Source organism: Nannobrachium achirus (assembly GCF_963921795.1).
Source record: "Nannobrachium achirus genome assembly, chromosome: 15".
NCBI lineage: Eukaryota > Metazoa > Chordata > Actinopteri > Myctophiformes > Myctophidae > Nannobrachium > Nannobrachium achirus.
In genome coordinates, this window is record NC_137822.1 from 27,358,926 (window position 1) to 27,386,331 (window position 27,406).

Sequence of the window (27,406 nt, forward strand, 5' to 3'; positions counted from 1 at the left end):
TTCCAACATTTTCCTAAAGTATTTCATAATTGAAATTGAACAATCTAATCATTCCTAAATAAGAAACAAAAAGGTTTAAGTAGTAGTGGAAATAGTAGATCTACAGGCTCACAGCACAAACCGACGCAGAAACATCTTTAGTTCTCTTTTGGGTCTTGAGCTAAAGAGTTTGGGAACCACTGATTTGCACTATCTCACACGCACATCTCCCACATAGAGCCTCACATGCGTGTAAACCTCTCGAGTGTATCTGCCTGAACTAGCTGGCAGGCTACACATCGTTTGTTGTTGCTGCATTCGTTGTATTTGTCTACATTTGCACATCATTTTAAGATTGTCCTCTGCATTGAACCATCCTAACTATTGGGAGCAGTGTGTGCTAGGGCATTCACCAAATATTCGAATATCAAAGTCACTATTCGACGTTGTTCACCGAAGTCGAATATTCGCTTTTTTCTTTCTTTTTTTTTAATGTTTTCTCTTTAAAAAATACATAGTTTATAAAGCTTGGCTTGATAGGAAGTCATAAGAATGAGTTGTCAATGCCCCTGGCCCTGGTGGATGAATTTGTTAATGCTCTATACCAGGGCTTCTCAAACCTTTTTAGCCTGTGACCCCCAAAATAAACATATTTAACTGGGGACCCCCACCCTGACTATTTTCACAATGTTTGCCTCTTGCTTACTTAATATTTGACAGTTTGGCCAGTCCTGTCGAATATTCGACTATTTGAATACTTTGAGGTTGAATAATTCGAAAACTAAAAATCACTATTCGTGAATGCCCTAGTGTGCGCTATTAAATACAGCACCTGGGGAGTAGTTAGAACTTAGAAGTGATGGGTCTTGCTCTGGGACACTTGGACACAGACTGGGTGAGTCGAGGGGGTTGAACCAGCGACCTCACCGTTCCCAGACGGCCTCTCCAACCCACTTGGCCAAAGTTTACACTCCGTCGCCATGGCGGAGTCGCACGCCGAAAACAGCAGAACTATCAGATAGTAGATCTGCTATTCCCGCCGTGCAACACCGCCGTACGGCGTACATACTGTAGTATAAATTAATCATTACAGATGGCGTGCTTGAGGGTGTCTGCTGAGACCAATACAAGGGAAGATGATAGAAACCTCCAGTCTTCCACCCAAAACACACACACACACACACACGCGCGCACACACTAGGGATGGGATGATAAGCGATATTATCGTTTATCGTGATAAAAAATACTCACGATAATCGTATAGTGGAGATTTAATTTATCGTCATATCGTCCTCCGTCATGCACTGGGATCAATTCACCTTTTATTTGCAGTGCTGCATATCCAGTACCACTTAAACCCTCTGTAATTGCTAAAAGGTAGTTATAATATACGCACTTGATACAGTTTACTTTTCCACTCTCTATCAAATGTCTTTGCCAAAAAATAGCCGATCTACAAGCTCATGTGAGCTTGTAGATCTGCTATTTTTTGGGCAAACGTTCCGCCCCAGGACAATGGATTTTGATTATCTTGATAATTATCGTAAATCGCGATTTTTCTTTCGTCACAATAATCGTGACGTGACATTTTCGTATCGTCCCATCCCTAGCACGCACGCACACAAACGCCACCTCTCCTTCTCTGCCTCATTACCCACTCCTGGGCGTGCTTGGTGCCTCGGCACCGTAGCAGAGCCAGATGTCCTCCCCTCCTCGTCAAGAGAGGTGAAAATTGTTATCTCGCCCTCTCCTCCACAGCAGGTGCGCGGCAGACTCTCCGCCTCTCCTCCAGACAGACAAACACAATGCAGGAGCTTACATCTCAATGAGGCGAGTGCCAGCGCCGTTTAGCATTCACCACTAAGCTAATGGCTAATGTGAAGTGCAGGGCAACCACTTTGGTGCCCGCATGATGGGACTCTCAAACACACACGCACAAAAACACGCTCTCAACGCACACACACACAAAAACACGTACGCTTGCAACACACACACACACACACACACACTCACACTCACACTCACACTCACACTCACACACACACACACACACACACACACACACACACACACACACACACACACACACACACACACACACACACACACACGCTGCCGTGGCGAGTGCAGTGATTATATACAGCATTGTTATTAATGCCCCTACATGAATATGTATATGTCCCGTTCATTTGCAGCTAACCACTTTACGAGTGTCCACGGGGTCCTATGGTGAACCAGGATGATGAGGGGTTATTTCTCTGTGTGGCTAAAGACCCATGTAATGGCCAGTCACGCCTTGGTGGTTCCAATATGAGCCCACTTTGCCATTACACATCTCCTTAACACACACACACACAGTCAGAATCCTCAGCGCTCTTTCGACCCGTAAGGGTCCATTTGGTTCCATTTCGTACACTCTCAGAGTTACAAATGGATTAATTGAAGAAAGGGGGGGAGAGGGAGAGAGACACAAAACACACGGGAGAGAGAAAGAAGAGAGAAACGGATAGAACATTTAGTAGGGGTGTAGAGAGAAAAATAAATTGCTATTGAGAGAAGTGGCTGCGCTTAGCTGTGTGTTTAGGGCCCCGATAAGAGTGCTTAACACAATCACAAAAGGCCCAGAGCCCATTGTTCTCTGCCACGGCGGTGGCACGCTGCCCACATGGGCATGCGGCAGGGACAGCCTGATATGGCACACTGCCCACGTGGCCTGGCAGGCTGCAGGGAGAAGCTGCTGTGGCACACTGCCCCAGTCACGCAATCCTGCCAGGCAGGAATCAGTGGAACCAGTATTATGACTAAGTTGTCACCGTTCTGCATGTTTGCAGTATGACGTGCTTTGGCCGTACGATCCGTTCTCCCGATGATTGACGTCATTGTTTTGAGGAGAAATACATAGAAGATATATTATGATTAGGCCTGTCACAATTATTACACCAGTAAGACTCCCTAATCGGGAGTCAGGTCGCAGCGTGATTTTAGGGCAAAATGTGTAGGTCGGCCTGATGGTGCACTATATGGGACAGAAATCCATGTTGATGAGATGAGTGTAGACATACTGTGTACCGATTTGCGTGATTTAAGTGCAAAATCTGTAGGAGCAGTGTCCAAAAATGTGTTTGAAAAAATTCGGCCTGATGGTGGCGCTATATGGGACAGATCCATGTTGATGAGATGAGTGTAGACATACTGTGTATCAATTTGCGTGATTTTAGGGCAAAATCTGTAGGAGCAGTGTCCAAAAATGTGTTTTAAAAAATCGGCCTGAAGGTGGCGCTAAATGGGAGAGATCCATGTTGATGACATGAGTGTAGACATACTGTGTACCGATTTGCGTGATTTTAGGGCAAAAATTGTAGGAGCTGTGTCCATAAATGTGTTTTGCAAGAATCGGCCACATGGTGGCGCTAGAAGAGGGTCATGTGAGAATTGATGGGTTGTGGTTTGGCAGGCAAGGAGTGTGTGTGCAGAATTTGGCATGGATCGGGGGAACGGTTGCGGAGATATGAGCAGGGAAAAAGTGTGACGTGTGACGTGTGACTGACTGACTGACGGACAGACAGCCGGTGGAGGTTTTGATAGTAAATGCGACCTGACGGTCGCAATAATAATCGTCTAATGGCAATTATTTGACATAATCACAAGTATTTTGTCATAATCATCAATCGTTTCCATGTTGAAAAAGGTTCATATTATTTCAACCATTTTCAAAAATAATTGAAATAGCCGATCTATAAGCTCACAACGCGTCGCATTGCGACGCGTTGTGAGCTTGTAAATCGGCAATTTCCACTATCAATGTTCTTTTTAAAGTATAAAGTTGTCAAATATGCCAGCAATTTCTTTGTATATTTAGGTTATGTGTCATATCTGCCATGTGCAACTTCAAAGCCTACAAGCCAAACGGAAATGTAATTGTCAACGACAAAAACACAAGTCATGTAAAATGTCATAATCGTGACAGCCCTATATAGGATTTGGTTTTCTTCCACACTATTAAGTTGTGTTCCAGCCAGCCAGGTTGGACCAGACCAACACGACAGCTGTGTACTGGCATTGAGCCAGACATGCCACTGTACCCTCCCTAGTCCAAGTGGAGACTGGGTTTTCCAGTATAGCATACTTTTCCTTCCATACATCACTGCTGAAGTGCATAAAAACCGAGGTATGAAGTTTAACATTTAGAATGTACAGTTTATCTGTACATCGGGCATGTCATATCGTCGTTGTCGGGTGGAAACCTTGTATGTCCAAAAGCGTTTGTTTTGTAGTTATCATTTTAAAAAAATGAACTAAACTAGGTGCGAGGCGTTGTGTGCTTGTAGATCTGCTGTTTTCACTAGTTTTGTGCGACGGCCTTGTATGATGAAGCAGGGCTTTACTTAGCGAAAAACATACACATTCGAAACTTGGAGATACAAGGTTTCTGCCCGACAACGACGATATATACTGAGGATTGTCATTGCCATGAGGAAGTCGGTAAATGCTTGCAATTTGATTTATAGGTGAATAAGAAGTGAAAACTTCACCCACCCACCCCCACACACACACGCCACCACAATGTGACATGGGCTTGGGGGATACGCAAATCGAAAATGTCACGACAGTCGTATAATCTACAGAGCACGGTAGGTAGCACCGCCGCGGACAAAGTGATGTGATTTTTATGATTTGCTCGCCGAATGTTGCCAGCCCAGAATATAGGGAGGTCACAGGGTTCAAGTGGTTAAATCACTCTGTGTTGCGCGTCCGTCTACATCTCCCTCTGTCTCCAACGCGCCCTTTCCTCTCTTGCCGTCCTTCCTCCTCCGGTCCAAACCAAAGCCTTTGAGTCTCTCACACATTATTGATTTCCCTCTCGTCTCCTGCTGCCCCCGGGGTGGTCTTGACTCCACGGGGGGCCTACAGGCTGGAGAATACAGCTTTCTTTCTATTTTAGCCCTCCAGGAATATGAAGAAAGAAAATCTCATATATCGTCGTCGTCGGGTGGAAACCTTGTATGTCCAAAACCATAAGTTTTGTATTTATCATTTAAAACATGAACTAAACTAGCACACAACGCCTCGCGGTGCGAGGCGTTGTGTGCTTGTAGATCTGCTGTTTTCACTACTTTTCTGAGACTGCCTTGTATGATGAAGCAGGGCTGTACTACTGTGCGAAAAAAATTACAAATTTGAAACTTGGAGATACAAGGTTTCTGCCCCGACAGTGATGATATCATTGCTGTCGGGCAGAAAACCTTGTACCTTGTTTTGTTTTGTTGTAAACGTATGCCCTTCTTCAGTGTGTTTCCCAAACACTGGGTCGGGACCCATTCGTAGGTCATCATGGGCAAATTTGTATGGGTCTCGCCACACAGTCAACATCCTTTTTTTCCTCTGTTTCCTTCAATTTTCGTAATTATTTAATTATATCAGGAAGACAATCTAACATTTTTCAAAAGAAATTCATAAAATTCACATGAAAAAGAAAAAATAGAAAGAAAGTAGTGAAAATAACCAATCTACAAGTCTATAACGCGGCACAAAGCAACACTTTGTGCTTGTAGATCTGCTATTTTCATGGTTTAGGTCCCGGGTAGCTCTGGTCCATAGCGTTAGTGGAGTTCTCCCTAACACTATGTTCCTCTACCTCCGCCCCGGCTTGGCAAAACCGGAAAGCCCCGTCGTCTGGTCCGAAAATAACAAAAACTGTTTCGCCCCTCACCAAACCAAAGGTATAAGTGGGGAGTTGAAAGCTTACTCTACTTTGTGTAAGCAATCTGAACCCCTTACCACACGCTTAAAATACAAGCAACATTAAATGGAAAGACACAATGACACAAACAGAGACTCCATTTCTTCTAGTTTTTCACTATTTGTCGTCGCCATCACGGTGCTAACTCACTACTGCCACGCAGGTCAGAGGACAGCATTAGTCTCTCGTTGGGTGTTGTTCAGCTCTACGACGTTGGAAGCGCTGTTTCGTAAAAACAGTCTTCAACCAGGAAGACCGTCTCAGTCCGGTGGAATACTTTTGAACAACAGCGTCCCTCCCTTAACGTGTGTGTGTGTGTATGGTCAGCAGAGGTATTGCAGGCTACATACAGACACGCATAAATACACGCATACACACACAGCTCCATATAGGAGTGGTGTGACCACCGCTCAAAAAGGAATGGTTCTGGAGGACATACGTGGTTTCCACCCAGCAGGTTTCAATATCCCCCCAAAGCAATATGTTACCTTCATCTGTCCAGTCCACCTCACAGCCCCCTGGCATTCCCACACCAGTGTAGTGTGATGCACTGTATGTCTGTTTGTGCAAGGGAGTGTCAGTGGTGGGAAGTAACTAAGTACTATTCGAGTACAGTACTTTTTTACTTTATAATCCATTATATCTCAGAGGCAAATGTTGCACTTTTTACTCCATTACAATAATCTAAAAACTTGATTTACCAGTTACTTTGTAGACCCAATAGTTATTCCAAAACACGAATTAACCAATTAATCCCAGTTTTATGCTATATTAGGCTCTATACTATACAGATATAGACAGAAAGTGCTACATGTCAAACAAATCCAATACATTTAAACTGGCCAAAAATTCATTTGGTCGAAAAAAAGAGGATAAAAAAGTATTGTAGGAATCTTATTTTATATCTGAAAATGAATGTGGCTGGCCAAAAACAATAATCTTAAAAAACACACGCAGACCAACACTCAGGGGCGTCAATTGGGTATGGCAGGGGTATGCAGCTGCCATACCCTGGGGCCAGGGGGGAAAATAAAAGTTAGTTATAAATCTATGAATGTCTCTTTGTCTATCTGCGCTGGTTATTATGTTGTTAAATTACAGTAAAATAACTACAAATGCAAATGTAACAAAATGGTCACTTTAACAATTCTCCACACTTCTCCCCATCTTAACAAAATGGTATATTTACATTGTGAAAATAGCCAATCTACATGCTCACAACGCCTTGCGCTGTAGATCTGCTATTTTCACAATATAACGGTGTTATACAAAATGTAATGCCTCTTATCCATGAGGACTCCCATCTTTGCCATACCCTAGCTTTTGCTGAACTGACGCCACTGCCAACACTCTCACAGAAGCCTCGACTCCTGCAAAGTAGAAACATATATTGTGCATACTTTTAGAATTCCGGACTTTTTAGTATTTCTATATTGCAGTATTGATACTTTTACACACGTAAAACATTGGAGTAACTTTTTACACCACTACTCTGAACTCAGCTAGGGGCTTTTCCTCCTGGCCAAGCAGCCCTGAGTGAACATGCGTGGCCATCCATCGTGTGTCAAATCGAATCAAGAGCGGACCTGCAGCCATATGGTATTAACAGTAGAGAGGGGCAAGGCCCCCGTGATTGGATTAAGCCCTCTGGAAACTCTGCACAAGAGGACTATTGACAGGCCATCACGAAAACATACCCAGCCGCCAATTTGATTTAAGTCTGACGCGGTCGTGACACCGTCATACATCTCGCGCCGCAAATCAATGTCGTGCCTCGGAAGCTGAAATTATTTCTAAATTCATCACTGTCGTCTACCGATCTGCTTTACAGTACACTGTGTTATTAATAAAAATAAGGAGTTAGCCACATTAACTAAAATATTTTTCTGCAAGTTTTTAAACAATTCCAAAATGCTTCACGGAAACACGAAACACCAAAAAATAGCAGATATACCAGTAAGACTCCCTAAATTGGGAGATAAGCGACCGTCAGGTCCCATGTAAAAATCGGCCTGATGGTGGCGCTAAATGTGACTGATCCATGTTGATCATTTGCGTGATTTTAGGTCAATTTTTTTTGTCCAAAAGTGTGTTTTGCAAGAATCGGCCTCATGGTGGCACTAGAAGAGGGCCATGTGAGAAATGAGGTGGAGGTAGTGGTTTGGCAGCCAAGGAGTGTGTGTACAAAGTTTGGCATGGATCGGGGCAACGGTGGCGGAGATGTGAGAAGGGGAAAAGTGTGACGTGTGATGTGTGACTGACTGACTGACTAACTGACTGACTGACTGACTGACTGACTGATAGACAGACTGACTGACTGACAGCCGGTGGAGGTTTTGATAGTAACTGCAACAAGCTCACACTCACAGGTGGGACATTGCGATGCTTTTGAAGCATTCACACCATAAAAGAGCGACGTCGTACATGCGCTCTGTGCCAGCGTTTCAGAGTAGTAGTACCGTACGGTGCCACGGGAGGGCGGGGTGTGAGGTGCCAGGAACAGATGGCAGCGCAGGAACCCTGTGTGACCGGCGGTCATCAATAATGGACAGGCAGAGTCAGGGACGCCCAAGACCATGTGGGTCCCACTGCCCTACTGCCTCCGGGAGCAAACTCCCCCTCGCTCACTCTCTCCATGGCTCTCTCTCCGACTGTGTATGTGAAGGGGGTCCTTCACATGAAGGGGGTCCTTCACATGAAAAAGTTTGAGCATCACTGACATGAAAACATAGGTTTCTTGGCACACACGATTTTTCAAAAATAGCAGATCTACAAGCTCGCAGCGCGGCACTCGGTGCCGCGCTGTGAGCTTGTATATCTGCTATTTTTTTTTCTCTGTCTGTCTGTCTGTCTGTCTGTCTCCTTGACTGTCTCTCTCTCAGTGATGGACAAAGTACTCACATTTTCCACTTAAGTAAAAGTATCAATACTGCATTGTAGAAGTACTCTGTTACAAGTAGAAGTCCAGAATTCAAGATTTACTTGAGTAAAATTATTGGCATCAAAATGCACTTAAGTTACCAAAAGTAAAAGTACAAAATGTTTGAAGATAGCAGATCTACAAGCTCACAACGCGCCGCGATGCGACACGTTGTGAGCTTGTAGATCAGCTGTTTTCAAATAGCCTAGGTATAAATTAGGGCTAGAGTCGCTAATGTATGTTTTATAATATTAAAATGTATATCTGGAAAGTAACTAATGTTTTCAAATAAATGTATTGGAGAAAAAGTACAATATTTGGATCCCAGATGTAGTGGAGTAGAAGTAAAAGTATTGGAAATTGGAAATACTCAAGTAAAGTAAAAATACCTCAAAACTGTACTTAAGTACAGTACTTAAGTAAATGTACTTGGTTACTTTACACCACTGCTCTCTCTCTCTCACACACTGTCTGTCTCTCTCTTTCTCTGTCTCCATCTTTCTCTCTGACAGTGTCTCTCTGTCTCAGTCTTTCTGTAAGCTTCTCTCCCTCTCTCTCTGTGTCTTTGTCTGCTTCTCTCTCCCTCTCCCTCTCATCCTTGTCTAATTACCTCAGTCTCTCTCGTAGTACAGAAACGAATTAGCACGACTATCCTCAGAAAAATGCTTCTGCACAAATGCACCGTACTTTTTAGAGACGCTCTGCTGCCTCCATGCTGAGCTCCTACATAAACGATGAACTCTGGCATAACCTAGCAACAGTCACACGTGCACGTGGGCGTCTCACGTCACATCTGCACATTTCTAACACGTCCTTCGCTCGCGGCCCTGTGCATTACTTGTGGCTTCTCACGTGCACAGCGTGTGAGGAACCTGCATGAGTGTCCCCAGTGCATTGGCACATATTATGGTGGTTGGTGAACAGTGGTGGGAGATGTGACTATGTCAGTGTTTCTCAAACTTTAGAATTTCAAGGTCTCCTCTCAACTCTGACAGTGTACAAATGGAACCAAATGAACCCGTCAGTAGTGCTGTGTTCTACCTATCATGTAGGTATACAGAGTATGCTGTGAAGATTTTTTTTATTTTTTTTAAAGCGTATGCCCTCGTGAACCTTTCAAAGTAGCGTATCTGATAGGCATTATGCACTGGCGTATGCGCTGGCCACACAAATAGCCGGGATCATAGATTATAGTATGCCCTCAAAAAAAGTCTAGAACACACCACTGCCCGTCAGGGTTCATTTGGTTCCATTTGTATACTGTCAGAGTTACAGACCTGTGGGTCAATTTAGACCCCCCTAAAGGAACCCACAGAGTCCCTGGAATCCACTTTGAGAACCACTGGACTATGTGATTATTTTCAATTGTCAATACTTTTACTTCAACTCCACCAAATCTCAGAGCCGAATACACTTTTTACTCCACTACAATAATTTGAAAACTTGTTGTTAATAGTTACTTTTTATTATCATTATTTCAAAACACACACTAACCACCGTATCGCTATATACGTATACTTTGGCTATATGAAAGTAGCAAGGTTTGGTTTGGGAACCGCTGTGGGATTATGTACTGTGGTTATGATGATGTGAACTGAAAGAAGCGCTGCTTCCTCCGCACTCCGACTCTCTGGCGATCACAGTGATTTCATTAGGAATAATAACGCTGGTCATGCAGCAGAGCCTGTGGGAGGCCACGGGTGTTCACAAACAACCCAGAGACCTCATGCGACCCGCGCTGATGCGCCACTGGCTGCATGGCCTACAGACGGCGTACATAATGCTTGGTGCACCAGACTCACAGGCCGCAGTAGTGGAAAGACTACTCACGTTGCTTACTTAAAGGCCCGCCGACACGCCCCGAAATTATAATAGTATGATACAGTAGGTCACGTGGTCTCTCTGAAAACGGTCTGAAACTCATGTCACAGTGTAAACTGCCCCTCGCCCCCCAACAACAGCTGACCAGTACAGTAAGTAGTCTAAGTACAGTTAATTAATTTGATTGGCTTATAATTGCGCATTCCCACAATGACATCATAAAAATATTAACTCATATGTTAAGATTACTTTTTAAAGTGACAGTACCCCTTTAAGTAAAAGTGTCAATAAGAAATGCTCTGTTACAAAGTAATGGTCTGGAAATTCAAAGTTTACTCAAGTAAAAGTACAAAAGTATTGGCATCCAAATGTAAAAAGTAGAACGTACTCATTATGCAGAATAATGTCCCATTTTAAAAGTTTTCAAATGTATACAAATCTTCATAAAATAGCAGATCTACAAGCTCACAATGTGTCGCATCGCGAGGCATTGTGAGCTTGTAGATTGGCTATTTTCAAATGGCCGAAATGCATACAGGGCTGAAGTGGTTAATGTATGTTTTGTAATAATAATCAAAATCTACAAAATCTACAAAGTAACTACATTTTTCAAATAATTGTAGCAGTGAAAGTACAATATTTGCCTCTGAGATGTAGTGGAGTAAATGTACTGAAAATTGGAAATACTCTGTTAAAGTAAAAAAATTACCTGTACTCAAAATTGTACTTAAGTAACTCAAACAGATGAACTGAACTGTTGCATAAAAACACACAATTAATCAGCAGACTGTAAAGTCAGATGCCTTCTATAATCGGTAGTTCTCAAACCTTTTCCATGCCAAGGACCCCCAAAATGATATGCGTTTAGCTGTGGACCCCCCAAAACATTCAAGATTTTCGATTAGTCTGGGGATCCTTGACATGAAAACATTAGAGAACCACCGTGTTACGGTATGTGTGTTGGGAATTACTCAGATGAATGTCTGGTTTTGCATTACAAATCGCTGCACATTTCTACGCACGTCAATGTGAATTATTGACGGAAAATATCTCGACTATAAAGATCCATTACACAGGGCTTATTTAGACTTTAAACCCTTGACCATTGATTTTATCCGGACCTGGCCTGGCTTGAGGGGGGAAAGGCCAACGGTGGCTAACACGTACAAATTGTACTCCAATGGAATGGCGTTGGCCCCGGCTGATAGCTGCCAATGAGTCCGTGACCTGTCCCATTTCACGCTAGGTCAGCGGACGACGGGGGCCTGCTCGCTCATGTGTGACCACAAGTGTGTGTGTGTGTGTTACACTGTGTTAGACACATATCGGTTCACACGCTGGTATACACATACACACATACAAACACAGGTGCAAACAAACAGAGGTGCTATAGCCACACACACACACGCGCATGCATGCACACACACAGATCAATAGCGGAGTAGCCTGTGGGGGCATGCAATATTGCTCAGTGAGACAGGTCCTGATGTGGACGGGGGCTTAGGGGAAGTTGATCCTGGTGTCCGGGGTGTAGATAAGAGGATCGACAGAGAGAGCGAGATGAGAGAGAGAGAGAGAGAGAGAGAGAGAGAGAGAGAGAGAGAGAGAGAGGGAGAGAGAGAGAGCAGGTGAGAGTTTGAAAACATGACCAATGATTAAAAAAAACTCCCATGCTGGCTGAACTACAACAATGTGCAAACACAGCACCAAGATTTGTGAGCTGCTGTGATAGGAGAAGGATATCAAATGGAACCCAACCACCTTAAAGACTATTAATCATTGTATATATCCCTGCACCGCCTGCTTGTAACCTTGATACATGAAAACTGTTACACTGCTTTCACTTCTATATATTTTGTTCTGATTGTATTGTATTGTGTACACTTCTGCTTTGGCAATGTAAACATATGTTTTCTCATGCCAATAAAGCCTTTTGAATTGAATTGAATTAAAGAGAGAGAGAGAGAGAGAGAGAGAGAGAGAGAGAGAGAGAGAGAGAGAGAGAGAGAGAGAGAGAGAGAGAGAGAGAGAGAGAGAGAGACAGAGACAGAGAGAGTGACAAGGGGAAAAGGGAGAGAGAGGGAGAGGAAGAGATAGGAAGACATGGAGAGTGAGTCAGACGGAAAAAGAGAGAGAAGGGGGTAGGGATGGGACGATATGAAAATGTCATATCACGATTATCGTGACAGAAGAAATCGCGATTTACGATATTATCGCATTAATCAAAATCCATTATCCTGGGGCCCAACATTTGCCAAAAAATAGCGTTGCGACACGTTATGAGCTTGTAGATTGGCTATTTTTTGGCAAAGACATTTGATAGAGAGTGAAAAGACTTGTATCAAGTACGTATATTATAAGCACGTTTTACCAATAGAGGGTTAAAATGGTACTATGCAGCTCGACAAATAAAAGGTGAATTGATCCTAGTGCATGACGGAGGACGATATCATGATGAATTAAATCTCCACGATACGATTATAGTGAGTGTTTTTTATCACGATATACGATAATATTGCTTATCGTACCATTCCTAGAAGTGGGGAGGGGGGAATTATAAGGACAGTCAAGGGAGTGAGTGACAGAACCCCACAGTGCAGAACCCCAGCATGGATTTACATCCCTGGGATTGTGTTCCCTGTAAACCAGCAGCCAGAGCTAAATGGCTTAGTTAAGTGGCAGACAGAACAGAAGTGCTGAGTGAATTGCTCTGCACACAATACAACGACAACAGCCCAGTAAATCTGCCCTCGACCGAAGCCGCAGGGTCCACCCGGCGCCTGGCTATCAATAACAGGAGATCAAACAACCATAACATAGGCAGCTGCCTTCTAATGAATATCAAGAGCCACTGATCAAATAATGCGTTGATGTGATTATTATTGCAGCTGATTTGTTTGCCCGCGTCGCTCGTCCATTCACTGAGAACGCAGTGTGTGGAGGCGTGGGGGGTGTGAGGTGTTCTGTGTAGGGATGGGACGATAAGCGATATTATCGTTTATCGTGATAAAAAACACTCACGATAATCGCATCGTGGAGATTTAATTTATCGTCATATCGTCCTCCGTCATGCACTGGGTTCAATTCACCTGACCTTTTATTTGTCGAGCTGCATATCCGATACCACTTAAACCCTCTATAATTGTTAAAAGGTACTTATAATATACGTAGTTGATACAGTCTTTTTTCTCACTCTCTATCAAATGTATTTGCCAAAAAATAGCAGATCTACAAGCTCAAAACGCATCGCGTTTGCGACGCGTTGTGAGCTTGTAGATCGGCAATTCTTTGGCAAATGTTCCGCCCCAGTATAATGGATTTTGATTATTGCGATAATATCGTAAATCGCAATTTATTTTGTCACAATAATCGTGGTATGACATTTTCATATTGTCCCATCCCTAGTGCTGTGCTGTGTTGAGCACAGTGCTCTTTGGGAATTTCTGGTATGGAACTCGCCCGGCAAACGGAGGTGAGAGCAGCAGCTGGCGGACATCTGGTGACTCAGCATATCGGCTGGTGTTGATTTTGACAGCACATTTTTATGTAGTTTTAGTCCTAGTCTTTTGAATAAAATTCCATTTAGATTTAGTCATATTTTAGGCATCTGAAATGTTTTCGTGTTAGTCTAGTTTCAGCCAATCTGGCTAGCCATCGTCAAAGAAAAGGGAACGCCCACTCGGTTTGTCCTCAGCGTAAGCTATCAGAGTCTGTCTCGAGAGAATGAGCTTTAGCCAACTAAATCCACAGACTAAAATGTATTGTGACAGGCCTTGATGGTGTCATAATGCCTGATTTTACACTTGGTTGCATGCTGAATAGAATGAATCTGCTATTTTCAGAGCGCAACACCCGAGCTCAACCAAACATAACATGACTTGTCTTTTAGTTGTACTGGATCTCTTCTCCACTTTTAACTGGTCCCTCCCTGACATTTTAGTTAATTGTTGGTGAAATTGTCAATATATTTTGTCATAGTATTAGTCATATAGCTTTTTATTTCATTTTCATCAGTGAAAAGCTGGCTGACGGACATTTTCATCATAGTTTTGGTCGACAAAATCAACACACTAATATCGACGCACAGGGGCTAACCCGCCCGGCAACAGCAACATTTTTGGGATTAGTTCAGACCAAATCACCAATAAACCAACCACCATATCCCTGTCATCTCTGGTGCGGTCATGTGGTTATAGGCAGAGGTCTATAGGGTTCATTTTGTTGTGGTGGTGTCTGCTGACCAGGCAGGACATTAAACCAAGATAACACTTATCTTTACTATGGCTTCAATCTTAATTACTATAGGTTTGTTTGTGTGTGTGGTTGGTCTACGATTGATTGGGTGATAATGTTAGTGAGCGGTGTGTGCGTTTGTGTGTGTGTAATTGAGAGAGAGACGCGCGCGCACACACACACACACACACACACACACACACACACACACACACACACACACACACACACACACACACACACACACACACACACACACACACACACACACACACACACACACACACACACACAGATAGATAGCTTAATGTGCAAAAGAGGGATGGAGAGAAAGTAAAAGAGAGAGAGCGAGAGACAGACTGAGACAGGGAGACAGAGAGACAGAGACACCAAGAGACCCAGAGACAGACACAGAGAGACAGAGGGTTCATCTGTACTACATGTACAGTAAGAGTCACTTGTAAAGCCAACATCCAAGCCATTACAGCTCTAATGCTGAACAACTTGAGCATTCCCTGGGGGATCACGTCAAAACTCACTTGGCCCCAATGCTATTTCTGTGTCGTTCCCATGCTCTTCCCAACCGCAGAGACATTGTGACAATTTCCTGCAGAGGCTTTGGGCAAGAGAGGGCCAAGCAAAGCTGCCCTTTTACAGATAAAAGCAAAGCAGAAGATAAACCCAGACTTCCGTACAATACCCCCGGGGGTCAATCAGAGAGTAAATAAACCGTCTTTAGTCCTTCACGTTTCTTATCTGTTCTCACTGCAGTTTCAGGATAAAAGAAGCACACCCTGATGTTTGCACGTTATTACATTGATGCACTCATAATGTCTGCTGCCATTTACACACACCACTGTGGATGATGCTCAGGTCGACCAGACGTTCAAACAACACAACTTTAACGGTCACATGAAGTCAGTGGTGGAGAAATACTACATTGTTTTACTTAAGAATGTAATGCACAATCTCTGTAAAGTGCCTTGGATAAAGGTGCTATATATATGCACCATTTAGTCTGGAATTAAAGATTTACTTGAGTAAAAGATTATAGGTATAAAAAAAAATGTACTTAAAAGTACCAAAAGTAGAAAGTGACCAATGTCCAATTTCACAAGTTTTCAAATGTATGGAAATCTTTTGAAAATACTAGCAGTAATAATCAAAAGTAACTAAAGTATTCAAATAATTGTAGTGGAGTAAAAGTACAATATTTGCCCCTGGGATGTACTGAATAAAAGTATTGGAAATGGGAAATACTCCATTAAAGTACAAATACCTCAAAATTGTACTTAAGTACAGTACTGAAGCAAATGTACTTAAGTTACTTTATGCCACTGCATGATGTTGTTAGCAGACATAAACACAGCATAGAGTACCTCACAAATAGCAGGCATACGATACGTATACTGCAGTAAAATACAGTGTTAATTTAAAGCTTTCACGGTTTCAGAAGTAGATTAACACTTATGTTGCTATGATTTTTTCTCTTCAATGTCTCGCGTTGCCATGGTTACCATAGACTTCCATGTAATTGTGCAAGTGTGTAAAAAGTGCACGCCCATGCCTAGCTGATGCACCACGTGTGTAGATGCTGTTCACAGCTTTCAAACAAAAAAATCCGCTTGGAAATCCGTTCAGGCATTCATGATTTATCAGCCATTATGTTTTCTTCAGATGTAAACAAACATGGCTGCCATGTTTGAAAGAATGGGTTGGTATGGGGGTTAAACATGCAATTTCGCGATCGCGATCATGCCTAATACATTTCTGGAGGTCCAAAAAACATTTTTGAATTTTTTTTTTTTTCAAAAACGGCCCAAACTCGGGAAACTCGGGGTTGGCACAGCACTAGTACCAATACAAACTCGGGAAACTCGGGGTTGGCACCATATGTGTTAACACCCCGGTTTGGCTGCGTATGCCTGTGGAGATTTATTACGAACCCGAATCGAGCTAATGGCTTTAATTCAACGATGCCGAGCGAAGTGAATCATCTAATCACACACAAGAGCCCAAAATAGAGCTGCGAGTGTCTGGGTGAGCTGCTGTCGATACCATGGGCACACAAGCTGCACACCAACGACGTGTCACACTTTCCAGCGTGTAGGAGCAAAAGCTGTGTGTGGGGGAAGAGAGAGAGAGAAACGGAAATTGTTAAATAAATGTGTAGGATTGTACATTGTACAGTATGACCTTTACAGAGGAAATTGTTAAATTAAATACATTTCGTCATTGTCGGGTGGAAACCCATATGTCCAAAACTTACGTGAGGCGTTGTGCGCTTGTAGATCGGCTATTGTCACTACTTTTGTGATGAAGCAGGGCTTTAATTTACTAAATACTATTTTGAAACTTAGAGATACAAGGTTTCTGCCAGACAGTGACCATGTGTAGGATAAACTGAGAAAAGTATCGTAGTGAGAGCTCCCATGGTCTCTGGGTTACTGTGCTGTTAAAAGCTGGATTTAAGCAGGCGTTCCTCCCATGGCTGAGTCTCCCCCTCCCATGGCAACAGCTAGCGGGCAAATTCTCTGCACTATTACTCATGATCACAACACCCTGCTGAGAAAACCACACACCTCCTTCTCCACGAGCTGAGAACACATTTGACCATTTTGATGACATCGGCTTCAGCAATTATGTGTCCCAATGTGTCCCTATTTTAACCACTTTCAACCTATAGCGTCCCTATTTGAGGCATTTCACTAATAGACGAAAATAGATTTCTATCTCAAATCGATTAGAATTGATTTTGCGGTCAAAACATTGGTAATCGGTGGGCTAGCCTACGTCTCCAAAATCGTGATTGGCATGAGACCAAACAAATCAGCGGGGCTCTTTTGCTGTATGCATGTGTGTGTATGTGTGTGTGTGTGTGTGTGTGTGTGTGTGTGTGTGTGTGTGTGTGTGTGTGTGTGTGTGTGTGTGCATGCACGCACGAGCATGTATTGAATGTATGGGTTTAAATGTGTGTGTACAAATGTTTGATGTCTGCATTGTATTGTGTGTGTGTGTGTGTGTGTGTGTGTGTGTGTGTGTGTGTGTGTGTGTGTGTGTGTGTGTGTGTGTGTGTGTGTGTGTGTGTGTGTGTGTGTGTGTGTGTAGGCTGGCCAAGTTTTGACTGCCTACACAGTTTATGTACTGTAAAAGAAGTATTCGCACCTACACTTGATTCGGATGCAGGTGCGTTGGACCGTAAAAACTAAAGCAATCATGACAAATTATTCCATGAACAAAGATCCTGCACACTTCATCCAGCGTGTCTATAGACACTCTGGATGAAGGTCCAGTGGGACCGAAACGTCTGTCAATTGAAATAAAAACGAGCAGCTGAGCAAGAGCAGTATCTTTGTTCATGGAATCATTTTTCATGATTGCTTCACTGTCTGCACAGTTTGACATTTGCATGCTAGAATGACTGAACAGTTCTGCCGTGACAGTCATTTCTCATGTGTCATGCCATGTTTCAGAGACTTTCATCTGCCAAGGGGTGGGATAGCACCCATACTGGCCACTGACTATACTGTTAGCCACTTAAACCCTACTGTATACTTGGTTGACCAAAATCCCACGGGCTCCATACTAGGCCCCTCCTGTTTTACCGCTCTACACTAACTATCCTCGACAAAAATAGCACCAGAATAGGGACGCTAGGGTTCAAGTGGTTAGTAGTAATCGTGTCAGATGATGATGAAATCATCAGCTGCGAGGCTCATGACGAGGAGCACAATTAGCAGCGCAGACCAAAGCACCAATTATCACAGTAACTAATAAACAATAAACAGCGTGGCTTCTCAGACTTCATGTGGCCAGTCTATGATGCCAGTACTGTGACATCATCGGTAGTACTACAGTATGACATCAGTCAATCTGCATAATTAGGTCAAAGTTTCAGCCCAAGCCGACCTCAATTTACTTCCAATGTGAATTAAGCAAAATTACTTAATTTAGTGTCACAACTTTAACGTAACCACTTTAATCATATTTTACACTCTGGCTATTAAAAAATAGGAGATATACATTACAAGCTCATAGCGTGTCGTGAATATGTTTGCAACACTTTGAAAATATATTAACTCATTCGAGACTCCGGATAAGTGGTTGAAGATGGATAGATGCTCTAGATGGCTTGCCTCCTAAAAACACAAGATGAAGGATTTACACTGTGGCCACCAGCCCACCAACCATACCGATGTCTTGCCGTTTCTTATCCAAGTACGGTGGAATGAGTACCTGACAACAGGAGCTGGCAAGAAAGATTTCTGTCTTGTTCCTTAGTTACCTCTGGAGCTGGCATAACAACCAGTAACACATGGTAATTAGATCACAGCTTGAACGTGTGATGATTGCTTGGCTGAAAGTCATTTTGTTCAGAATCAGTTTTGAGATTCAGATTCGTCCAATTAGTTACTTGTCTCATATTCTACATGTATCATCGTTGTTTATAAAACGATAACTTTTCAGAGAGAAAAACTACATAAATAACCTGTGTTCCAATGAATCCAACGTAGATAGCATTCAGTCACAAGCTCTTATTAACTCATACAGTGCCATCCGGCCACAAGGGGTGCTAGAGTGCCAGAAATGTATCCATAGACCTTCTTTATAGCTTTCGTTGACCCTCCCCCAACTGGCTTGTGTTTTCACTCCAGTCAATGCTATGGGTGTCGAGAGGAGGAAGCTAGCTGACACGTAGCCAAAATGCTAACCCATTTAGAACCCCGATCTAAAGCTATTTCAGCCGCAAAAAACGTTCTCTTTGGGTCTGGGGACACAATCCGGAGAAAATCCTGTCTAAAGATGTGATTTATTATTGGAGTGGGCGGCGCGATTCGGCCGTTAGCGCGAATACGGCCCGCGGATGGCCGAGTCTAAGTCCCGGCCAAGGATGGACGTCTAGACCGGGGCTTCGTTGAGGCCTCCGATAAAATAATTCATTTTATTAAATATCCCGGACATGTTCGGGATAGGCACCCTGGAATACGTCGCGCCGCCTACAATGAACATTCGGTGAACATTGGGGGGGGTCTAAACTTTATTTTAAACCATTTTCAATGGAATAAATCGTCGGAGCATCTAGCGTCTCTCGTTGGTGAGCGCTGGGCGAGCCGGGACCACCCACGTTGCTCCAAGCAGCTCGGGGTAAGTAAAATAGCAAATAAAAAATTGTTTTTGATCCCGAATATCCCGAACATGTTCGGGATAGGCACTTAAAGGGTTAATACTTTTCATTGTTTTTCATTTTCATGTTTTATAAAATCTACAGACAGACGTAACCACTTTCACTTTAAAACATGTTTCCAACGTAGCATCAATTGCAGATCTATATACTCACACCGTGATGCATCGTGAGCTTGTAGATAAGCTACTTTTGTGCAAAATATGACATTCATTTACAAAAGTTGTAAAAAAAGGTTTCTGCTCGACAGTGACTGGATACCACATGGCCTACTGCATATTTGTGAGCAAACCTTGTTTGTTTGCAGAACACAATGCTAATGGCGAGGAAGAATGGACAAACAGTATCTCATCCACCAGCAGGGACACAGCGTGCATACAGTATAAACACTGTGACCACAAACAGCTTCAGCTCAGTTTATTTCTTTAGCTCAGGGAGGAAATGAAAGATAAATGTTCCTCTGACGTGCTCTCTCCATCTCCTCTGGCTGCCATGCAGATACTGTGTGTGTGCATGCATGCTTGTGTGTGTATGCTGTGCATCCTGAGGTGCGAATGGTTTTTAGGCTCGCTAAATGGTAATCTGTTTCTCTGTTGGTTCCTTCGGAAAGCAGTTCTGGTCAGGTGGTCACAGGCTGGGTTTATAACACTGCTGCCAACAGCTGCTGCCGTTTTCAGCCCATCCATTAGTTCCCTCGCAGCGCTACATCTGTATCCGCGGTGGGAGGAAACGGCAAGTCAGAATTGCCACCTTTCTCAGAGAAAATGTACAATTAAAAACCATTATGATTCAGTCAAACACCCTCTCCACTAGAGAGGTATTAAGCATAGACCAAATACAACACGATGATAATGAACCTTGTATATACTGTACTGTGATGCATTGTGAGCTCTGCCATTTAGTTGACGGTGAGCATTAGCGTGGTGGCCTTTACCCATCTCTCGCTCTTCTTTCTGTATGCTCTAAAGGAAGACCCACTCTAGAAGCCAATACAAATTGGCCAGGCTTGAAATAGGCACAGATGTATTTTCTCATTATACAACAATGTGTTTGTGTACGCACTATGCAATAAGCATACCGTACAACTATGCAAATGAATATGCTAATAAATAAACAAACGCATGGCAAATGCTGGGCCAAGACATTTCGAGAAATGTCTCGTCCTTTCCGGTTGCATTCATATTAAAATGAGGTCGTACCGCAACGAGGAGGAAGAATGTCATTTTGCTGACAGTGATTAAGTGGCGTCACCTATCAAACAATGCGGCATGTCAGCAATGACACCGCCTTGACAGAAAGGTGATCTGTGACAGAAACAGCTGTCCAGAGAGCGTGGCGAGGCCAGGGGTGTGTGTTTGCTGGAAACAAAAGGTGATCGTTCTTTGGAGGTTCTAGCCTGACCTCACGATCCGGAATCCCCTCCTCTATATAACCCTCCGATCGGCTAAATCCAGAGGTTTAAAAAGTACTCAGATGTTTTAGTAGTATTGGCATTAAAATATACTTAAAGTACCAAAAGTTTTGTACAAAATGGTTGAAAATAGCAGATCTACAAGCACTGCAACGCATTGTGAGCTTTAGATCGGCTATTTCAAATCCTCATACAACATAGTCAAAATAAAAATAAATAAAAAATAAATAAACAAAACAATTTCGTCAAGAAATAAAAACTAGAACTAAAATGCTCGGGAGGCATAGGAGAAGAGATCTTCAATCCAGAAGCTCACAATTTGTGAGCTTGTAGATTTACGCTGATTGAAAAATGACTAAATCAACTGTAGTCAAAACTAGTTCAAGTCTGTGCGTGCGTGCGTGCATGCGTGCGTGCGTGCGTATATATGTGTCTATGATGGCCTCTTGGTGTTTTAGTGCATGTCAGCCTGTCAGAGAGTGTTGACATGAAGAATGGGGGATTATCTTCACACGCATAATCCCGTTATCCTGTGGGAGCGAGCGGGCAAAAATCACACACACCTCTGTTAGAGAAGATAACACAGGTATAGCGCATGGGATCTATCAGGCTGTGCACACATACAGTATCAGTTAAGAGCGCACAGCCTCACACACACACACACACACACAAAAATGCAGAAACACTTGCAGTACATGTTTTGACTACACACACACGATCATCACTCATGCTTGCAAAGAGATACACACACAGACACTCTGTCTTTCTCTTTCACACACACACACACACACACACACACACACACACACACACACACACACACACACACACACACACACACACACACACACACACACACACACACACACACACACACACACACACACACACACACACACACACACACACACTCTCTCTAACCACATTCTTTGACACAGGGAACGGTCCCTACTGAGCGTGCAACAGCCCAGAGCTCTCTGGTGTTTTTAGTCAGCCACAAATGGATCATTTTGCCCTCATCTTGTATAAGTCCCACTCCTCCTCGGTGTTGAGAGCAACGGTGTTGATGGGAGAGGGGGAGGAGGGGGAACACGCCGGCAGGGAGCCCACAGGGGGCCTCTCCTCAGTGGGATACAGATCCCTTTGGCTTCCCCTCACCTCCGTTAAACAACTCACTCACTCACTGAGTCACTCAGTGACTCTAAAAGCCTTGTCACCCGACACAGTATTTTACCCAGTGGGAGGGTGGGTGCACACATAAGCTCACACATAATCAGTGGTTCCAAAACAGTGGGTAGGGAGGGACCCATTTGTGTGTCACGGAACCAATTTCTGAGTCGCGACTCAAGTAAAAATCCCTATATTTAAAAATATATACCGATAAGCCCAATGTATAGTAGATCTACAGGCAAACAAAGAGTTGCATCCATGGCGCGCTGTGAGCTTATAAATCGAGCAGCACCTGGCTGCAGACACTAGGGTCCTGTTGATGTCCACGGGAGACAGGAACATCAACAAGTGGCAGGAAGTGACCTCACAGTGTCAAGTGACTTCATGCCGCTTGTGGAGGTCACGTGACGTCTCTGCCTTGCAGTCCAAGGCACTACAGTCCCTTTGAGCCGCATTGTCGCTATGTGTACATGTTATCTTTTATCTTTTAGACAACCCAACTCTACCCCCTAACCCTAAACAGAACCTCCATGGGGTAGAGCAAGAAAGAGGTGTGAGGTCACTTCCTGCCACTTGTTGATGTTCCTGTCTCCCGTGGACATCAACAGGACCCTAGTGTCTGCAGCCAGGTAGTCTTGTATAAATCTGCTGATTTCGTCGTACGACAAAGTCTGAATCGGCCTTAAGAGAACAAGAGAGCCAAAGTGAGAGACAGACGGCTGAGACGAGATGAGATAAATGCCCTCTTTTTAGAACAGCGACAGAAGCAGTGACTGCTACCTAGAGAGGCCCCGTGTGATTGGCCAGCAGGTGGTTTCCATGGCTGCAGTGAAAGTGACAGCAGAACAAAGGGCTTCCATTAGAAGCGCTGTCCCTTTCATTCCCCTGCTATTAAGACTCTGTCCTCCGGGAAACACTGGCCCGCTGATGGCTAGTGGACACACACACCAGACTAACAAGAAACAACCACAGAAAAAAAATAAGATTGTCCAAGATTGAACTATCCAGATATAAGGCACCAGGTAGGGCTGAAACTATCGATTATATTGCTTCTGGATTTTCTATCTAATACTTTTCAAAAAGTAATCATTCGGACCAAATGTGACTTTTAATTTGTCTGAACTCCATTTTAAGTATCAATTATTACGACTGATGATACTGTATATGATATAGTACTTTATTGACAGTTCACACTGAAATTTGTCTTGCGACACAGCAGCTGCGTATGCAAAACATATATACAAAACATTGACAACAAATGAACAAAACAGGATTACATACATAAGGATAGTACAGACCTTATGTAATGATGATGATGATTATTAGTACAAGTAGTAGGAATAGTAGTAGTAGTAGTAGTAGTAGTAGTAGTAGTAGTAGTAGTAGTTGTTGTAGTAGTAGTAGCAGCAGTTGCAGTAGTAGTAGTCAAAATAAATATAATTTTTTGTATAAAGCTTTTATCAAGTATAAAAGCTGTACTTGACTGTCACACTTCTCCTTGGGCTTTGACAGCCCGCCCACCCGGGAAGCAACAAGCCAAATGGTAAAGACTAACAAGGCAGGTCTAAGTACCCAAATTGGGAGAGATCTTTTAAGACCCAGACCTTGTTTGAGAGGAGAAAGCCAAAGACAAGGTTAAAACCCAGATACAGCAAAGCAACTCTAACTCCCTGCCTCAAGCCAATGCTTTCTAGACATTCTCACACAGGCAATTAGGCTGGTTCCTTGCCTGATCGGCCGGGAGATCTGCAGAATCAGGAGGGCTCAGACGGCACAGAGTCGCTGACTCATGGCTGATTTATGCCTCTGCAGTCTGCAGGTCTGCCTGTGCACTGCACGGTGCACACAGGTGTCAGTCGGTATCCGTGGGATGGGCGCTGAGACTGTGTGCAGTTGACAGTCATCTCCCCGAAATGTAAATGAGTGTGACAGTCACAACACATAAAAACCACTGCATGCAAGGCATCATCCAAACACGTCATCTGCACATCAGTCGCAGATTCAACACCTTATAGGACACATTGACGGCAGTCTCAGTCAGTCTTGGTCAGTGACAGATCCATTGCCCATGACTGAATGCACTGAAAAGGAAAAAAAAAAACATCATGTCTTGACACGATGTCAGCAACAAGTAGAATAATATGGGCTGTGCAGTGGTATAAAGTAGAGGTGCCAGTCATCCAGGAGACTGCTGAAAGAATATGCTGCAAGAAAAAAAAAAAGAAGTTTGAGGGAACAGAGATATGACATCATCTGTGTTATCTGTCTGCGGGCACTTTCTGCCAGAAATTCAATAAGGCGATGGAGGCGATAGGCAGTTTGTCTTTTTTTTCCCCATACCTTCTCTCTCTCTTTCTTTGTGTGTTTTTGAGGTGAGATGAGGTTAGATAGAAAAGAAGAACAGAAGTTTTGTCTAAAACGGGCATGTTTAAGTGTCTGATTAAGAACCCATTCATATGTTTTTGGACTAAGAGGAGTCTGAGTGCTCCCTCCTCACAACTCACCCAGGTGCATTAATTAACAGAGCACGACTGAGTGCAGTTTATAGAGCTCAGGTCAAGTCATTTTTAGAGAGCTAGAAATGTAAGATGTAATAAATCATCACCACTGACAATGTACATGACATTGTGCAGCAATTTTTTGAGACATTTGTAAATAAACTAATTGCAATGACACAACATTGCAACAGAACCTCACACTGAGCGTAAACGTAACACAATACATGGGTTCATTCGACTCTGAAAATAAACCCAAATGGTTACAATAACTGTGGGACTTTAACAACTTAGGACCAAATCTCTTCACAAAACAATAGCCGATCTACAAGCTCACAATGCGTTGCAACGCCATGCGTTGTAAGCTTGTAGATTGGATATTTGGTTGTGGCTCAAGTTCAAGTTGTTAAGCATGTGAACCCTTGCATCCTTAAGGCCTGTCCATACTTTGACCGAAGCCAAACTTTGACCGAAGCCAAACCCATTGGGTTGTGAGCTTCGCTATTTAAGAGATTAGGTGTAGAGGGGGAAAAAGGAAGGCGCTTATTATAGACACCTGGGGAACTCCGGTCAACAAAGTATAGGCTATGTAGGGTTTAAGTGGTTAAATGTAGGCAGGACCCTATACATCTTATCGGCCTTGGTATTGCAGCATCCTATAGCCGGCTGCCCAGAGATAATGTCCTGCTTCTGCTGATCCTAGAAGGATGGTCCACGGTGACAGCACAAGAAAACAAAGTGTGCAATAAATGGAGGGAAGAAGGGAGTGGGTGAAAGCACTCTCCATCCGTCTAAAGGACGCACTGGGTGGACAGGCGGGGAGCGCGGAGCGTGTGAAATGAGTGCCCAGGGTATGAGGGATGAGGGAGAGACAGCCCAGTCCTGCTCTATCCATCAGACGTGGGGAATGGCGTGGCACACTGTGGACACATTATGTCTCAGAGGCAACACTCCACTAGCTCGTATCAACGCGCCGCTTACTATTGGCGCCTTGGCGGCTGCTCACAGTGTTGGCGGCCGTCTGTGGAACGCCGTTGAACGCTTTCTTAGACGCAGGGTTTGACTTGCCACGTGTTGGGGGATCCATGCTTTTTATATCCCCCCCTCGGGTCGTTAATGTTTATCCCTTTGTCAGACAGACTGAATTAAATACATGAAATAATGTGTAGTGTCTGATATGATGATAAAATTCATGTCTTAACATTAACTATGGCATCTGTGGGGGAAACTGGGGAAACGCGAGCTTCTACTGGAAGTTTATGGTTAAAGGAGTACAGTAGTTCATTGATTACTCACGCCATGGAGACTTGAGTTCAATAATATTTTTTTGTATTTGTCGCATTCCTAAGGCAATAATTAGATTACAGTAAATGTACCCCCATTGCATCCGGAATCAAAGGGGGAACATTTACTATAGTAACATTTTTGTCTTAGGAATGTGACGACAAACACAAAAAAATATTATTGAACTCAGGTAATTTTTTGGGGTGAACTACTCCTTTAAAGTCCTCCCTCTCTCCTTTGTATTTATTTAATTTACAAATGGAATGCGTGAGATGCATGCCATACACATAGCCTACTGTAAATGCTAATGTGCAGACCGCAGTGGCGCTGCCCGCATACAAACTACAAGCGCTTCCTGTCTGTTTATAACCACTGTGGCGTGATTGATGAGGATGGCTCTGATGGTAATGATGAATATATGACGGTAGTGATTATGGTGGTGGTCGTGGTATAGCAGCGTCAATTGTGATGACTATGATGTATTGGGAGAATAATGTTATCATTATTAACCCTCATAAATGTATATTCTATACCTGTACATTACCACCGATACAGCAAGTAACCAGAAAATCGTTGTGAAACAAATGTCGCCACCCAATCATCAAGGACGAGGATAAACAATAGAAGACGACCATCAATACTGATGTTGATGATGTTTCTTAGAGTCCCAACCTGCTCGGCTGATGCTTCTGATCATGTATCCCTATTGCAAATCCATTCTATTACTCTTAGATCTTATAAAAATTACATGAAATAAAGTCACAGCGACTGAGAACATAGTGGTTACTGTAGGGCACACATCGTATGAGCTCTAAATCCGACCGCAAGTCCTCACTCTAACTCTCTCCACAAGATCTACAGTATCACAGGCTCAGCAAAGCCCCCCCAAATAACAGTACCTTCAAAAAAAAAAAAAAAAAAGGATATGCATCACAGCCTTTCTAGAAACAAAAAAGAAACAATCTTTGCTGCAGAGTGTCAAAGTAAAAGACATTCTTCTCCTCCTAACGACGCCGAGATGCAACCGACAGAAAGGGAAAACAAGAGACGAGCAGAAAGATGCAGATTCTCATGCTGGTGTCACAATGTGTTCCTTACTCACAGCAGGGGGCATTCATAACAACACTGATGTGTGTGCCTATATTATTTATACAGTATGTATGAGTAGCTG

The 27,406-nt window shown here is 43.3% G+C and overlaps 1 protein-coding gene across 2 annotated transcripts in view; it reads right to left on the reverse strand.

The window, feature by feature from the left end:
* The window catches only part of vav2 (vav 2 guanine nucleotide exchange factor), a gene marked incomplete at both ends in the record, with an annotated part of 343,070 nt that overhangs the window by 95,644 nt on the left and 220,020 nt on the right, over positions 1-27,406 (reverse strand). The gene's annotated exons all lie outside the window — the stretch shown is intronic.